Source organism: Podarcis gaigeae (assembly GCF_964106915.1).
Source record: "Podarcis gaigeae genome assembly, chromosome: 17".
Taxonomy (NCBI): Eukaryota; Metazoa; Chordata; class Lepidosauria; order Squamata; family Lacertidae; genus Podarcis; species Podarcis gaigeae.
The window spans coordinates 20558234-20576986 of record NC_139694.1 but is presented as its reverse complement, the minus strand read 5'-3'; the positions used below and the strand labels follow the sequence as shown (position 1 = coordinate 20576986).

The following is an 18753-nucleotide window of genomic DNA, read 5'->3' as shown; positions in this document are numbered from 1 at the left end:
CTGGGATGTGGAATATATATATAAATATAGAAATTGTCAAAAAAAAAGTATAATAGACAGTGGTTAAGCTTTGCAAGTGATGAGAATAAATTTTTTAATAAAAAAATTACTCAGTGTGTTCCATGCATATTCCAATTCCACTTGATGAGAAAATGGAATGTAATCTTTAAATTAGGCTACAGGGATGCAGAATTATCATGCGCAAGATTCACATCCAAATTGTTTTGAAAACTACAGCTTGCAAGGAATCTTGGCTGTCTTGAGACAGGCATGAGAGATCCTAAAGACAAGTAGTGTTGTGTTATGGTCTAAAGGATGATGATGAGCAACTATACCAAGAAGACAAAGTGGAGGGGGGAATGAAAGTAAACTAAGTTTGCTTCTTTTCTATTTAATCGTAAACGATTCATCAAAAGGGGTCAACAAGCGACTGTCCATTTGCTGCATCTGGCCCTCGGGAATGAATATGTGTCAGCCATTTCTGACATGTTGGAAAGGCCTCTTTACCCTAGCTTTTGACATCTGAGTCGTATGTTTTTAGGACTTGGCCTATTTCTGTGGTTTAAGTTAAGTTGCTTTTAAAACTGTATTGTGACCTACCGGAGGAACATTGGGTGAAGGCTGTGTAAACAGTAATAATTCAGTTCCCCTTCTCACCAGTACTTAGAGTCTCATTACAAACCAATTTAGGCAAAAGCCCAGTCTGAGCCTCACATGAGAAATCACCCAGGGAACAATCCTGAATTCTGAAACCAATTCTGCAGATTATCAAGCAAACCCTTTCCCATGTTAGCTCTTTGAGGTGACGAGACATAACCAAGGGCCTCATGAATACATAACATGCCTGCTGCTTCAGAGTTAAGGCTCTTCTTGACTCCTTAGCATCAACATGCAGTTTGTATTCCTGCCGGACTGCTCTGAGAGCTGTGAGATTTTTTTCTTTTTAATAGTCTGTACCTTTGAATAAGGGACACGGGTGGCACTGTGGGTTAAACCACAGAGCCTAGGACTTGCCGATCAGAAGGTCAGCGGTTCAAATTCCCGCAATGGGGTGAGCTCCCGTTGCTCAGTCCCTGCTCCTGCCAACCTAGCAGTTCGAAAGCACATCAAAGTGCAAGTAGATAAATAGGTACCACTCTGGCGGGAAGGTAAACGGCGTTTCCATGCTCTGCTCTGGTTCGCCAGAAGCGGCTTAGTCATGCTGGCCACATGACCCGGAAGCTGTCTGCGGACAAACGCCAGCTCCCTCGGCGAATAAAGCGAGATGAGTGCCGCAACCCCAGAGTCGGTCACGACTGGACCTAATGGTCAGGGGTCCCTTTACCTTTACCTTTGTATATTTGTAAAAGATTGTATTGCTGCTCATTGGAAAGAAAATATGAACTGAGAGGGGGGTTTGGGGGGGGGCGCAGAATTAGATTCTAATAAGCCCATTTATGCTGTGCTATAGTGATCAAGTAAAACACCTTTTTTGCATGAAAAAGTGTTGATAGATAGATATAGATGATAGATAGATAGATGATAGATAGACAGATGATAGATAGATGATAGATAGATAGATAGATAGATAGATTAGATAGATAGATAGATGATAGATAGATTAGATAGATAGATAGATAGATAGATAGATAGATAGATAGATAGATGATAGATAGATAGATAGATAGATAGATAGATAGATGATAGGTAGATAGATAGATAGATAGATAGATAGATAGATGATAGATAGATAGATGATATAGATAGATAGATGATAGATAGATAGCATTGCTGTATGTAGAGACAGACAGCTGAATCAGTGGGTGATTCCATTGCATTGCTTTTTAGAGTTCAGTGAGCATTTGCGTTTTATTAGCAGCATGTGTGTCTTGTGTAAACAGACTGGATAATAGCCTTCGAAAGTTGTTGGTACATTCCCTGTGGAACCATTTAAGGAAGCTTTTGGCAGCAAAAGTCAGTCTTGCTAGGGTACTTCCCATTGGGAGCAATGCACCACTAGTATTAGAGTGCTGCGCGTTCGCTGCCTGTTAGCTGATTCTTACTATGTGGAGTTCATATGGGAAACCAATGTGGGCTTTTGCTTGTAAAGGGTGCTGGGAGTTGTTAGGAGACCCCTGACATCCCCATAGAGACATTCCCCAAAATTCCCTGGGAAGAGAGATTGATTGTTAAGCCCTATGTTTGGCCTGTGTTGCATTATGACCCTTTCCAAATGATCAGCAACCACAATAGAACCTTTAAGATGCTTCCTGAATATTGTTTCTGAATATTGTTTTATTGAACCTTGACCTAGAACCACTTATGCTGAAGGGCAGTCTAAAGCAAATAAATAACCAATAATTTAGAAAGATATTCATATCCACACTTACCTCGCATTTGCATGCACACACCTCTGACTTTATTCCTTGATCAAACTGGAACAAAAGTTCTCAAACTGTGGCCTGTGGGCCATTAGTGGTCTTAACTAAGGTTGCCGGACAAATTCCTCCCCCACACTTCCCCCAACAATGAATATTGAGGCTCTCTTGACCAACACTGGATTTAATATATAGGGTAACAAGGGAGTTTGAGAAATGTTGAAGTAGAATGTAATAGAACCCAGAGGCTGATAAGCTAGGTAAGGGCTTTAAAGCGCTTTCTGCAGCGAAAAATCCCTTTGCGAAAAGAGCTTTAAAGCCCTCTGCCTTTCAGCAGTCTAAAGTTTACTGGGCTCTGGGAAAGCCGTCAGGAGAGCTTCCAAAATCCGGTAAGCAACTGTCTCCCACTCCCTGTCTAATTCCTTATTTATTAGCAATCCGTTTAAAGGTGCAATCATGTAAATAAAATCTCCTTAAGTTGCAGGCCTACTGTACTTGCATGTGCATATATAATTTGTAAACATAATCACAGGCAACATAATATATCCCCAAACAACGAAAGTTTTCTATTATCTTACATATATTTTCCCCACATCACAATGAAACCAGCAATTTCATTGCCGTTATGACACTACTTTACCCAAAATGTAAGACATTGGATACCTGCTGAGAAGTAGCTTTTTTTTTAATAAAGGAAATAAAACAAGCTTGTTAATAATAATTAAATTAAGTAGATAATGAAGGCAGAATCAAAATGCACTCAAGGGCATTTCTGTGTGCTAAGCCGCAGTCAATTAATAACAGTGAGTGTTCATATTTTCTGCACCACTGGGACATTCATCCAGTTGGTTCCATTACTTTTCAGAAAGAACAATGTGGTAACCTATAAGCTACTGACTCGAGATGTGCATTTATCCTTATACTCTACACTGGGATCTTCAAAGAACAACAGAATGGAGTTGAGCTGTGCTTTTCCTTTCCTTCTCTTTTGGATAGTTTAAGGTTTTGGTCCCCCCCCCTTTCCCCCACAACACACAGCCATAATCCAGAAAGCATCTTTCCTATCCTTAACGGTCTCAAATTATATTGAAGATGGGATTTGAGTGTTATACAGCAGACAGCCTCTACTTTTAAGAAGTTGAACATTTCACCTTCCTCTAATATGCACAAAAGGTTGGTTCTTTGTCTACTTCATAAGGTCTGCAGCACAAACCTGGCACAGGATACTGATAGCTCCTATCTTAAGTTATAGGACAGACATTGCTGGTGTGTCTGTGTGTGGAAAAGCAATTCACACTCACACTGTGCTTTAGAGAATGTGAATAAATGAAAAGCTACCTTAATATGAGAATAGTGAAGCTCCCACATATTTTCTACAAATCATAAATATTGTGGAGAGCATACCGTTTTAGATGGTCTCAAAGGTTCACTAAAACATGCCTAAGGCAATTTAGCTAATGGATTTTATTAGTGGGAAATTTTGTGTGGGAATATCTTAATCTGGCACAGGTTTCGTGTGTTTTGCATAATGAGGTGTATATTTGATTGCAGCGTGTAATTTGACTGTCCATTTCAGAAAGCAAAACAAGTATTGAAATGTGTTAAGTAACAGAGTAATGGAATTCGCGCGTTCCCTTAAATGGGATAGGCTAACCCTATGCCTCTTTCAGATCACTTTTAAAATGTCTGCAGAACTAACAAAGTGGAGTTGTGTCATTTAATGCTTGTTGTAATGGGGTTTTGATTTTTGATTCCCTGCCCCCCTACTTATAAATCTACAAATTGTACATGGGATTAGAGTAACTTGCCACATATGGGTGCAATAGCTGTCACACCCCTACCCAAGCTGTCACAAGCCTACCCTGGTATAACAGAAAGGCCCAACACCTTGACTCTTTCAAGGGATGTTGCAGCAGCCCCACCCCTCAAAAGGCAGCACCCACCCCCCCCACCATGGCTAAGAGAAGACAGGGCAAAGAAAACTAAACTGGTGCCACCATGCTACTGCCCATCCCGTTGAGAGAGCATGCCTCAAGGAACCTAACTATGAGTTTGCTTCACATCCCTCATCTATTTGACAGATTTAGCTCATTAGCTCATCGTTTTATAAAATTCAGAACTCCCTTCCTGGTGTCACACAGTATTTAGACTTTGCTCTTTCCATATCTAGACGTTTAGAGAACTTCCACACCTTTGTGAATGGCTTAAAAAGAGATGGGGGAAATACAGATGGGGGTAACTTCATCCGCCTGGCTTTCCGTATCATAGTGATGAGATGCCAGAAGAAGCTCAGTCTAGTAGAAAGATACAAATCTCACAGCCTTACACACTATTGGCTCCCCGGCTTTCCCACCCTTTTCTTGGCATCAGATCTCAGCCAGTAGTCGAATAATGGAATGCTTATCCTTGTCTAATTGATTCTTAGCCCTTAATGCCACCAAGCAACATCACATCATTTCAGCCCAAGGGGGCTAGAGGGTTCATTACTCCTACCTTCACCACAAAATCCCTTAGTTAATTGCACTGTAGGTGCCATTTCCCCCCATATACCATGAGGTTTATACATACAAAAGAGGTTTAAAGACTCTCTCAAGGCAAATCTTTAAAAAATGTAGTATAAACACCGACAATTGGGAAACACTGGCCTGCGAGCGCTCCAGTTGGCAAACAGCCTTTACCAAAGGTGTCATGGGCTCTGGCAACACTTGAACTCAGGATGAAAGGGAGAAACATGCTAAGAGGAAGGCACATTGGCAAACCCCTCACTACGCTCAACTCCCATCTAGAAACCTATGTCCCCATTGTGGAAGGATGTGTGAATCCTGAATTGGCCTCCACAGTCACTTACGGACTCACTGTTAAGACCAGGTTCATGGAAGACAACCTTACTTGGCTACGAGTGATCAGCAAAGAAGAAGAAGATACCATGAGGATCAGGTACACTGAAAAAGTTAATAAAATCCACACAATTAGAATGGGGGTTGCACCTTCTAATATTTATATATTCTATGAATTGTGAAGTCCGTTTCATCTAAATGGATATCTGGGAACACTAAGGAAAAACAGAGCATGGGATAGTTTCAAGATAAGTCTGTTAATGATCAAGATTCCTAGCTAAACAAAACACCCATAAACATTATGTTTCCTGACAGCTGCAAGCACAAGAATCTAAAATGGCAGTAGCCAATACTATACAACATTGAACCATGTAATTTACATCTTGGAGAAATTAAACACAGCATAATGGCCTAGCTTCCAGGCAACAATACTATTAAATTTGCTGCAGTAGATTATGACATCATCTGAAACCCCAGGATACACATTTCAAGCCAGTTATTATGGTTTGCATTATGTACTGCTGTTTTGGCTAGTCCCCCCCCCCCCATTTAATTCATTGCAGGAATTGTTATTTATCATGGTTGCATGTGCAACCAGTTGCTGTGCAAAGCAGTGACCCAGTGATGCCACTGGTATGTTTCAGATGGGGGCATACAGAGGAACAGGCAACATGAGCTGTGATGGGCATAATTGGTGTGGTGAGCTGAGGTTCTGCTATTCATTTTCTCATGTTCCTCTTATTCAGTCCCTCTGCCGACTGGAAGGGGAACAGCTCAGTGGTAGAGCATTTGCATTCCATGAGGAAGGTCCCAGCTTCAGTCCCCAAAGGGCTGGAAAAAAGACTCCTGCTGCTGCCTGTCAGGACAGACAGTATTAAGAAAGATGGACCAATGGGTCTAACTCAGTAAGAATAAACGTGAGTGCTTGGTCACAATTGTGGGTTCAGACATGTGCCACATAAGAGTTGAAGCCCAACAACACCTGGAGGGCATTCATGTTGATTACCCCTGCAATACTCCTACGTTATGGTAGAGGTTGGATCTTGCTCAATGTTTATGACTATGATCATATTGTGAACCACCCTGTGATATTCAGATGAAGGGCAGTGTACTAAACAAACAAACAAACAAACAAACAAACAAACAAACAAACAAACTGCCACCATTGCTTCCTCTTTCTATTGGAGCTCTACAAAATATGGTGTTGTTCATTTTTTCAGGTTTATTTTTTTATCACACTGTTTGCCACCTTCTAAACCTAAATCTTACTCTTCCATGTCCCAGCTCCTAGAAATCCAGATATGCTGATGGAGTACAGTAAGGGTGCAGTGCTGTAACTACCGGGGGTGGGGAGCTGGCTGGGTTAGCTAGCCCAGTGTGGTGTAGTGGTTAAGAGCGGTAGACTCATAATCTGGTGAACTGAGTTCACATCTCCGCTCCTCCACATGCAGCTGCTGGGTGACCTTGGGCTAGTCACACTTCTCTGAAGTCTCTCAGCTTCACTCACCTCACAGAGTGTTTGTTGTGGGGGAGAAGGCAAAGGAGAATGTTAGCCGCTTTGAGACTCCTTAGGGTAGTGATAAAGTGGGATATCAAATCCAAACTCTTCTTATTATTATTATTTGCCCCGGGTGAAGTATCCAGAGGGATGCCATTGAGTCTCCCAGAGTGTGTTTGTGTATCTGTGTGTGCATGCACAAATGCATGGGGGAGGGCAAACCAGGTCTTTGACCCACATGAAATAAAGCCCAGTTTTGCCCCTGCAAGGATGCACCAGCAGGTCTTTAATCATCCTAAATCCAAAACACAGTCACCTTAAGCAAAACAGCTCTGTGAGATTCTTGAAGGGGAGATTTACACATTTCTGTGGCCCTGGGTCTCCTTTGGATCCTTCAGCAATCGTCTCCTTCACAGCACCACCTAGGTATTTGTTGACATTTAAAAAGTATGATGTGTATGTGTGCTCACTGCCCCACATACAATTTGCTGTCAATAAAACTCTATCAGCGTATTTGCTTACTGAGCTGTCCCCATTGCTTTCTTCAGTTTCCATCTAGTTTAGCAGGAAAAGGAAAATAACAACAATTTAATGTTTATTCCAGGGGTCCAAGATTAACAGATAGTGCCCCTGCAGCCTCTTCTCACAGATAGAGGAGAATTCAATGAAAATGTGATTAGCAGTGGGAAGGTGGAGGGAATGAAGCTAAGAGGTAGTGGACTGGCAGCCTGATGCTTTATATCATTGTCCACAAAGGAATGGTTAATGTACGCCTGCAATTATGAAAACCAAACAAATGCTGAATTGATGAACATGACGACCTGTAAGCTTGGCTCAGAAGAACTGATCTGAGAACACAGTGCATTCCCCTCCCCCGTTCTCTCTTCAAGCAACATGCCACATGGTTGAACTGCTTGGCTAATTTTCTGAATTTCTCCCCTTTTCTTTCTTTTCTTTTTGCTCTTATCCCATTTATTCTTTAATAGCCATCGGTACTGAAGCTGATGTCTGCAAAAGCGAGTGAGTTGATTAATAGGTATTTTATACATCTGGTATTTTCTCATAAAAGACTGGTAAACTTATTTCAATTATCATACCACCAACAAGGATGCAATCTGTTCACAATGGCTGTTTACGAATGGCTGCTTTGGGTAATGGCTGTTTTCTTAGCATGGGAAATGAAATATAATATTATTAAACAGAGATATGCAGAACAATATGTCAACTTATCCGTCTTCCCGAGGTTTATAGGCTTCATTTTTTTTTACAATGTTTATTTTATTTTATGAGACCAAACGGTAAAGTATCTCCTACTTGCAAAGACCTCATTTCTTTTATTTTTCCTTTAATGTCCTTGAATATTAGCTTCTACAAACTTGTAAGCAGTCAGTGCGGGAAACCTGGGGTAGGTACTTATTAATTCAGTTCAGATAAATGTGTTAGAATGAGAGTGATAATGAAGCAAGATGTTTATCTTTGAAGGAGGAGGTGGTAGGTTCCCTCTGCCAGAAAGTGAAGGCATTTCCTGTTCTACCCCACCACCTGTGTAAGTGTCACACATTAGTTCTTCATGAAGAGCTGTGCCAATAAAACCCCTTTGGGTTTGCCAAAAATGCTAAGCAACATGGTACTGGGTGAACTGGAGGAGGAACTGTGAAAAAAACCCCAGCAAATGGCATTAAATACAGTTCATATAATCACTTCCTCCAATAGCAAAAGCAGGTGGTGAGTGTTGGCAGGACTGGATCAAAAATGAGACCAAGCAAAGGTGATGAACCAGCTCAGGGAAACCCTGGTGCTTATAGAACGTACTAAAAAAAAAACCAAAAAAAAAAAAAAACCACAGCCTTTCTTAAAAGCCCAGGGGCACCCCTACCTACAAAACACAGCCCAATGAGGAATGTGGATTGTCTGCTAGAAAAGAAATCAAGAAACTGGGGTTTGTGGTGGAAAAGCCTTCTCGGAGTGAAGAGAGAGCTGGAACCCTGAAACCTACTCTGAAGAGGAGAGGGAGAATAAACTGCAACATTTGGAAGAAAGTCCCACTTGTTTCCTTGAATAGCAAACTCAGGTCAAGTGAAGGCATGAGACAGGAGTTGGTAATGCAGGTGAGCTGTGCAGAAGCACGCTGGCAAGCATCCTCCAAGCAAGCTGCCGGCTAGCTCTGCAGAGGCTCCTTTTATTAGCAGAAGTCAGCAATTGGAAACAGTAGTGAAACCACCCTGAACATAACGTATTTCCATCTACGCACATTTCCAGGGTTAGCAAATACACGTGTCAGCAGGTGCTTCCCTCAAATGTTCCCCCCGATACTTGATTACATCTGTGTTCCTCGCCATGCTCCAGCCAAGCGATATGTCAAGCAAATAAATTGTGGGAGGACAAAAGGTCAGGGAGGGAACCCTGTTTTCTAGCCAAGAAGGCAAAAGGTCAGGGAAAGCAGGTGTAACGCTCCTTGACATACTGTTGCAAAGCAGAGCGTTATCTCTACACTCAGGTGGGGGTGTGTGGCTGATGTTGCGTGTGACCTCGTGTGTGATACCCAGAAGTTTGCGACATCCAGGCGTTGCTTGGCAACTCAGCATCCCTGGTTGGTGGCAGCTCCTGGCCTTCCTTCTGCCAGTGACGCAGACAGAGGGCTGCTTCCGCTATGCAGCAGGAAAAAGAGGAGGAACCACTGACACATTCCTAGCTCAGACACCACATTTGGGGGTCGCGAACAACCATCATTGACGTCACACGCAACACCCAGATGAACATTGCAGGAGCTCAGCCCCCCCCCCCCCACTAACAAATACTAACAAACACCGCAACACCAGAGTCGTCCGCGACTGGACCTAACGGTCAGGGGTCCCTTTACCTTTACCACTGAATTATGGTCAAACACACGCAAACATATACAGCAAGAGCTATGTTGTGATACGAACGCTATCACACCAAATCTATCAAACGTAACTTTTACAGTTACTTTCACAGGTCAGGAATACGACCTAGTTTTCACCTTTTTTCATTATATATCCAATAGTGGAAAGCCAAAGTATATTGTGGACTGGGATATCCATGCAAAATGTCATCTATATCATGTTCACTCACTCTCTCTCTCTCTCACACACACACACACACACCGCCGACCCATCAAACTTTGTATATATATTTCTGAGGGGGGAAAGGGGCGAAACATATATTAGTGTTGCAAATATATTAAGGAAAAAGGAAGGGAATGAAACATATACCAGCTGTTACTTTTCAGTTTAAATGTAGAAACTGTAACTGTAATGGACTGGGCTATATTTTTAAACATGTTTAAAATTTAAAGAGTATTTAGCACACAGAGACTCGAGACTATATACCTTTCAAAAATATGGTAAATGTTTAATTTAAGAGCAGAGAAAGCAGATGGTTTCTGGAAACAGAAATCTCAGTATTACCGAGCAGATGATATCCGTTTATAGTTTTATAGAAACCTTTTAGAAAACAAACTTCCAAGATCCAAGCAGCGAAGGCTGGCCCATGAGGGCAAATGTGGCACGTTCCCAACCAACCTTAGCTTATTCGCAGCCCAGGCTGTGGCACTGCATGTCAGCTGCCTCCTCTTTAGTCTCAGGCTCCGTACATATCATACATTTAAGGCATATGTAAAGCACAGCGCGGGTGGCGCTGTGGGTTAAACCGCAGAGCCTAGGACTTGCTGATCAGAAGGTCAGCGGTTCGAATCCTTGCAACGGGGTGAGCTCCCGTTGCTCGGTCCCTGCTCCTGCCAACCTAGCAGTTCAAAAGCACGTGAAAGTGCAAGTAGATAAATAGGTACCACTCCGGCGTTTCCGTGCGCTGCTCTGGTTCGCCAGAAGCAGCTTAGTCATGCTGGCCACATGACCCGGAAGCTGTACGCCGGCTCCCTCGGCCAGTAAAGTGAGATGAGCACTGCAACCCCAGAGTCGGTCACGACTGGACCTAATGGTCAGGGGTCCCTTTACCTTTACTAAAGCACATTTTGACCCAAAGAATCCTGGGAAGTGTAGTTTGTTAAGGATGATAGGATATGGTTACCAGATTTTTTTCAATGAATCTGGGGACACTTTTTTTTTTTTTTTTTTGAAGCTGAGTAGCAACAGGGAGTCAGTAGTGGGGATGGTGAGGCAAAAGACCCTGGGCCCAAGCACACATGCATATTGTACAAAGGTGCAAAGCCCTTCTTTCGCACCCTGTGAAACATAAATGTGCAGAGTTTTTTAAAAACTGGGCAACGAAGTGCCACCCACCCATGACTCCCGAGCCTCTCCCAGTCTCCTGCCCCCTTCCTCCTTTGTTTTGACTGATTGGGGGAGACATGGGTGTCACGGGTGGGCAGCTGTTGTTTTTTTAAAAAACTCTGCACATTTATGTTTCACAGGGTACAAAAGAAGGGCTTTGCACCTTGCCTGGCAGAGAAATCACGCGCCTTCCACCCCTCCTGGGCAGCGCCCACCCATTTGTGACTCCCGAGCCTCCCCCGATCTGTCAAAATAAAGGGGGAAGGGGGCAGGAGATCTGTACCACCAGATGTCCCTAGTTCCCCTTCAGCAGTGGCAGTGGCAGCGGGCAGCTCCTGAAGGCAACCAGAGCCAACTGCGCTAACAGGCTGGCTCCGGGCTGCTGAGGCTGCCACTGCCACATTTCCTGGGGATAGATTAGCAAATCTGGTGACATTCCAGGGACGGAATTTGTCCGGGGACAGATTTGCAAATCTGGGGACTGTCCTCAGGAACCGGGGACGTCTGGTAACCCTATGATAGGAATTATAGCTCTGCAAAGGTATCTCAGACTTCCCAGGATCCTTTGTGGGTGGTTGCTCTATACCCATTGTGTGCAAACAGCCTCAGTGTAGCCCTTGCACAACTCAGTAAAGAGCAGGGGCGACAACTCCTAGGGGCCCAGGACTTTAGGGGCCACACAATTTTTTTGGAGGCTGCACCCCAATGTTCAAAAAGACAGTGGGTGGAGGAGGCCAAGCGCAGCTTCAGTGGCCAGTTCCTCCTCCTCTTGCCATGGAGGGGAAGGGGGGGGGGAAGCAGCCCTTGGCCGGTTGTGGCAGCAGGAAGAGGAAGAGGAGGAGGCCAAGGGCCAAAGAGAAGGTGCCACCAGCCATTGAAGCAGGGCTACTGCCATGTATGGCTCCACCCCCTAGCTCCGTCTGAAGTCATGATGCGACACGGTGCGTCATGCGTGTCATGTGTGCAATGTCAGCTCCCCTCAATTTCCCTAGCAATTTGGTGCCTCCGACAGGGAGGATAATGGGAACAAAACTAGAATTCGTTCTTTCTACTTCTGTCCCACCTTATTCACCACCACAGACAGAGACAGGCTTTCCTCCTCCTCTGTTTCACAAAGCTCTTGGCAACTGCACACAGCCTGTGAATGCTTCTGTGCATTCTATGGTTAGTTCACAAAATACATTCCCCCAGTAAAGTGCATCAACCCATCTATTGTTGTTGTTGTTGTTGTTGTTGTTGTTATTTTACAAAATAGTGTAACATATGTAAGAAACATGCAAATCTTTTCTAGTTTGCAGAATTATGGAATGCCTATAGCCAAGAATTGGGTGCTTTTCACTCAACATGCCGTGGTGGATCTCAGTGTATACTAAGGAATGCACAGGAAGGTTCATGCAAGTGAGAATTCAATGCAATCTAAGGCAGTCCTTAAACCTTTTCAACTCAAAAGTATTCTGTGGCCCAATATACCCCCTTCCATTTTAATGGCAAGGCTACAAACCTTTATTTAGCTCAATTACCAGTGTGCTTCTGAATCAATGTTTATTAAATTTTCTGAAGGCATAGGTCCCTTCGGACACCCTAATAAAATATTTGAGGGAGCTGGGGCCCCTCAAAGTTGATAGGTGTTGCCATTGAAATGGTGTGCATACACCATGTCTGAGATTGATTATGTGAGGTGGGGCTTACTTGCCCCCCTCCCAATATTTTATTCAAGTTGGCACCCCTGTTTGAAAGTTACTGAAAGGGATGACATTGTCTGCCATACTGTTAATTTACCACGCCTTATTATCAAGCACAGGCTTATGATTTTCCTTGTCACTTTTATCCCTCTCTGCCATTCCATGTCCTATCCATTTGAGATAAAAGGTTACATACATTGGGAGGGCCATAGCTCAATGTTAGAGCATTTGCTTCACATGCAGATTCAATCCCTGTCAATCCAGGTAGTGCTAGAACAGATCCCGTCTGGAATCCTGGAGAGCCACTGCCACTCGGTAGTATTCAGACAGTACTGAGCTAGATGGAACAATGATCTGAGTCACAACAAGCAGCTGCTTATGTTTCTACTAACATTAGAACCTCAAAATCTGTATAATGTGCTATCTAGGCATTACTCATCTGTTTTTGGAAGCTAAGTTTAATGCTAGTTGACCTGATACCAGCCTGCATTTATTGTTGTAAAGAAGAAGAAAGTGAGAGGGATGAATTTAAATTCATTATATGCAACAATATAATGGAGAAAATAGTAATCAAACTATTAAAAATGGAGTTGCAAATAGTAATTACAAAGATGGTTGCCATGCAACTGGAAGGATTCCTACGAACACTGCACGCAAATCCATTTGTTAAATATGCTGATATTTTGCCTTGACCTTTTCCAGTTATACACCTGACCAGACAGTCTGCCGGTGGATTTGCGAGGATGATAACATTAAAGGTACATTATGGGCTGGGGGGAGGAGGTGGTGGAGATGAACCTGTTGTGCTTTTTTTTTTTAACTAAATATAGTAAAACGATTTTCATTGTATTCAAAAGGTTAGGGATAAGGAGTTCATGTGCTAAAAAAATAAAAAAAAAGCAATTCACATAGAGATGGTTTTGTCAGTACAGATTATTTCTCCATTATAAATAAAGGGGCCCAATCCAATTAATCCTCTGTTGCATGCCAGCCTGATCTCCGAGCAGTACATGATTCCAGGGGTTCAGGGGTTCAGTTTCCTCAGAATGAGGCACAGCAAAGACTGTGGTGTCTTTTTGATATATGGAGCCATATATACAACCTGAGCCTACAATGGAGGAGCTCATTGTGGGAATGTTCAGGGAGGCAGGAGAGGATATATTACTTAATGATATCCTTCCTGACTTGCGTTAGCAAGTTCTATATCTTAGCAGAGTTTAAACATTCCCCTTTAAACGAATAGCGGTTTGCTTGTTGCAGGCTAGTTTTAGCCTCTAAATATAGGATTCCTGGTAAGATCCCCTCTTGTCCCTCTTAAAAAGAATAAACGTGACAATCTGATTAAAGTCAATATAAAAGTAGTTTACTCGCATTCATTCAATTCACAGTTAGATCCCTGAAGGCAGACTTACGTTACAAAAGTATATACATATGTGAAACTATCCCATAAGCTAGTTAGTTCCCAAGTGACTGCAAACAAGCAGTCACTTCTGCTGACTCATAGAAAAACAAAACAGAGAAGAGCTGAAAGAGAGAGAGAGGGGTGTGCTCCCTGCCTTGCTAGATTAGACCACGCCTGCCTCTAGTCACAAGCAGAGGAAGTTTGTTCCAGCTCAGGAGGAAACAGGAGCTTTCTCTTAGCTGGTACAAAACATCCACTAGCATGTCCACTCTAGGAATCCTGTATTTGACTGCTATGTGTTTCACACCCCTATCACCTTCTCAATCCGGCCTGCGGACGGTCCGGGAATCAGCGTGTTTTTACATGGCCTCAGTCCTGTATAGCTGAAGGAGCGTCTCCACCCCCATAGTTCAGCCCAGACACTGAGATATAGCTCTGAGAGCCTTCTAGTGGTTCCCTCACTGTGAGAAGTGAAGTTACAAGGAACCAGGCAGAGGGCCTTCTCTGCAGTGGCACCCACCCTGTGGAACGCCCTCCCATCAGATGTCAAGGAAATAAACAACTATCTGACTTTTAGAATATATCTAAAGGCAGCCCTGTATTGATGTTTTAGTATGTTCTGTGAGCTGTCAAGAGTGGCTGAGGAAACCCAGCCAGTTGGGCAGGGTATTTAATAATAGTAACAACAACAACAACAACAACAACAGCAACATTATCTGTTCTACAGAGCTGCATACAGCATACAGCATACAAATAGAATATTTCTCTAATATACAAAACTCACCACACAAGAGTGTCACTAGCATTATGACTTAGTAAGCTGCTCTGTTGCCAAAAATGCAGGTGTATGATTTGGGTTGAAAGTGTGACCCACTGTATAGGATATAGACTATTTTCGTGGCTCATTTATTTCATATAGAGGGAAACAGTCACATCACGATCGGAGTAGAAGAATTTATTGAGTTTCAAGGAAAAAAAGAAACTGATCTAATAGATAGGAATATCCCTAGGCTATGAAAAGATTGGGATGTATAAACTTCACAGTGCCCTGTGCTTCTCTGAAAATTGAGATTGAAATCTCTGAAAATGGAGGGAAAATGTTTATCCAATATAGGCATTATAGAAAGAAATAAGTCATCTTTGTGACACAGATACATTAGATTTTAGCAAATCTCACACTCTTCAGGTAAATGTTTTTCCCCTCCCAGTAACCAGGTTCACCCTTAGCAATAAAGCTTATTAGATTATGCAGTATATCATACGTCCACGATGAAAAGATTATGAACCTACACACCCAGTACATATTAGGAGGTGTTAGAAATGTACTTATAGATGATTAAGGCTGGAATCCTGTACTCTCTTACCTGGAAGTCAGCTCTGATGAAATCAACAGGGCTTACTTCTGAGTTGTCATCTATAGAATTGCCATGCACACCTGCTTATTTCATAGGCAGGGACTGCTTGAAGAATTTTGTGGTGAAAGTCATATTTTTTTGGGGGGGGGGGGAGGCATTTGAATTTGATGGGGTTTTTTTCTCTCCAGAATCTCTTCTTAGCATTTTGGAATTTTATATTCAAAACATCAAAAGAGTTGCCCCCTTCTCTTCTAAAGAAATTTATACCTAATTCTCTTATTAGGTTGCAAAAAAATCCTCTCTTGCTATCTATTCTACTACCTTTGCTTTAAATTTCAGAACTGTGCTTCACATTCTCACTTAGTTCTGGGTTTATCCAGAGTTCGCCAAGTTCATACCATATTACAGATTGGGCACCACATGCTTGACAGTTTCCGCACATAAAATGCTCCCTGTACATAGAAAAATAAGCACAGACTTTGTCATTGACATGCAACTTTTCTTTTTCATGGCTGAAATGTAAAGGAATTACAAAATGAAATGTTCTGCTGTTGCAGTCTGAAATGGATCTGTCCTCTTTGAATACATGGATGATCCACTCTCTAATGATGGCCCATTCCTATGTGAAGCCATCTCATTAGGTGAAGCCATAGTCAATAAGGTTTTCATGCTCCATCAACAGGCCTGCATAGACATTGCTATAGCTTAGTTTCCACATTCACTTGCACCCATGGCTTTTCATTTTTTTAAAAAAAATGGCTGCCATGGCTGAGGCAGTCATATGATTGAAAATCATTCCCTTCCACCTGCCCAAATCCAATTATGAAAGTTCAAGGTCAGAGGTGGGGAGTGTAAATTCACACTCACTTCCACTCTGATTTACAAATAAACACTGAGTTTATGCAGTCCAAGACAACACTTAAGTAATGGCATATCAACTTAGCAAAACAATAAAGTAGGGAACAAGAGATCATCTATAATCTTCCAAACAGCCATATTTAATTTCATTATGCAGCTCAACCACCAAGCCTAAGACAAGGCTTGTATGCTTTTGTGTTCCGTTCTAATCAAATACTTCATTTATTTTTATTAAGATTAGAATCTTACCTCAACCTTGTGAACCGCAGCTCCTGTCGAGAAACAGAAAGAGAATTGTAATTTTATTTTATTGTATTATATTCACTGGTTATTTTATAAAAGGCTAACCCCCTGATTTGATATTGTGCATAAAAAAACCAATCAGGCAAAGATCCTTTGTCAACTATCCAACTTTAATCCAACAATTTTTTTTTTGTTTTTTGTTTTTAGTGGAGAGAACATATTTGGGCATTGTCCGTGCTCACCATGTGCACCGTGCCCAGAGAGTTTGCCATAGGCCAGAAAAAATCCACGGATACAAGAATCATTTTGTGCCGTAGTGGAAAATAGGAAGCCTGCAGCCTTCTACCCTTTGCTTGGTCAAGGAAGACAATCTCAGTATGGTGCAGTGGTTAGAGAGTCAGATTAGGACGTGTAAAGCCAGGATTAAAATCCCTACTTGGACACGAAGCTCCCTGGGTTGTTGTGGAGATTAATGGAGGAGACAGAGGATATGTATACCACCCTGAGCTACTTGGAGAAAAAAGTGGGATATAAATGCAATAACTCTTGCTGCCCCGGTAGCAGAAACTGAGCAATATCATCTTTGGCTCAAGCACTTGCACCTAAAGACCACCGACTGGAAGCAATTAGATGTCAGTTTAGTACACTGGCCTACAGAAGGCGCTTAATTCCAGTCATTCTCTGAAGTCACAAAAAACGAACTTTATTAACCAGATAATAGGTAAGAACAGCACCACCATGATCTATTTATTTTTAATTAATTTGAGTGGTATTCAACAAAGTAGTCCAGCTACAGCAAGGACATTTGGCTGTGCAGTGGAACTTCCCTTCCCTGTCCCCAATGCCCTCTAAATCTGTTTTGGGTGCTCCTGCAACCTTCCAGAGTAGATTCAGGGGGATGCAGAGACGGAAGAGGAGAGGAGAGGAGGATCTATGATCTATGTTCCATGGAAATCCTTGCACTAGCAGAAGCGCTTTATTGAATACCATACTTTATATCTCATAAAGGCATAAGTCTGCAATAATAACCTCACTTACTTTGGAGTAAGTCCATTGAATTCAATAGGACTTACTTCTGAATGTGCATGGTTAGGATCACACTGCTTGCCATTAAATGGATATACAGTCATACTTTGGTTGTCGAACGGAATCCGTTCCGGAAGTCCGTTTGACTTCCAAAAATGTTCACAAACCAAGGCACAGCTTCCGATTGGCTGCAGGAGCTTCCTGCTCTCAGTCGGAAACTGCAGATGTCGTGTTGGACGTTCAGGTTCCAAAGAATGTTTGCAAACCGGAACACTCACTCCCGGGTTTGCAGCGTTCAGGAGCCAAAACATCCAAGTTCCAGAGCGTTTGACAACCAAGGTACGATTGTAGTCCATTTTTATTATTCAGAGTTCTATGAAACAAAACATAATTGTTCTCAGACACTAATTTGCCATATTTTAATTGAGAAGCTGCAACAGAGTGAGTTGGCTAATAAGCCTTTGCCATTAGAAAATGGCTATTCAAGGTTCTCAAATGTGTGACTAATATGGCATCTGGATCACTTTTTGTTTGCATTATTATTCTACCATGAATCAGTAGTTTTGTTTATTGCTTCTAGAAATACAACTTTGTACTGTAATTTGCAATAAAAGATCATATTTCTTGAATAAGGCCTGCAACCTTTACTGAAATAGTATGAAGAAAATTGAGCTTTCGGCAGAAAGATCGCTTTATATTTATACAACATATAAATAAGGTGAAAATTACTTTCCTTCCTATTAACACCTCCACTGGAGACCACTAACAAAATGCTTCATTATATCCACTCACTGACTCAATTAAACTTGAGGTGAAATCATGTCAGAATGATTTTCCGTAACTTGAGGAAAACAATACAATTTTTCTTCTTCTGGGGGGTTGGGTTGAAAGACCAATAAACATAGGCAGAAGAAGTTCTTTTCTGCACATTTATTTCATCTGAAGACAGAAGATAAAATATATTTACAATGTTATGGGGGCGGGCAAGAGCCTCCTAAATATGTTGTGATTTAGTAAAAGTTACAATTAACCAAGGTTTGATTAAACTTTGCCAGACATGGAAACTCCATGGATCCAGTTATGCTAAGGAGCTAAGCTAGTTCAGCAAAGCTAGCAGAATGGGCCATTAGTAAGGAACAAAGGCCACTGATGGCCCATCAAGGGAACCATCAGAGATCAAGACTGCCAGGCAAAAGGGAGTGGGGCCCCTTCTTTGCTGGGTTTATACATAGAATCATATAATTG

General features: G+C 42.2%; 1 protein-coding gene across 32 annotated transcripts in view; it reads right to left on the bottom strand.

Moving 5' to 3' along the window:
* Positions 1–18753, bottom strand: part of PTPRD (protein tyrosine phosphatase receptor type D) — a 1161589-nt gene that overhangs the window by 558081 nt on the left and 584755 nt on the right. For all 32 annotated transcript variants that reach the window (XM_083718180.1, XM_083718169.1, XM_083718207.1 and 29 more), the window contains one exon: positions 16489–16511. The gene's annotated coding sequence lies outside the window, so the exon portion shown is untranslated. The remainder of the gene's footprint in view (positions 1–16488; positions 16512–18753) is intronic.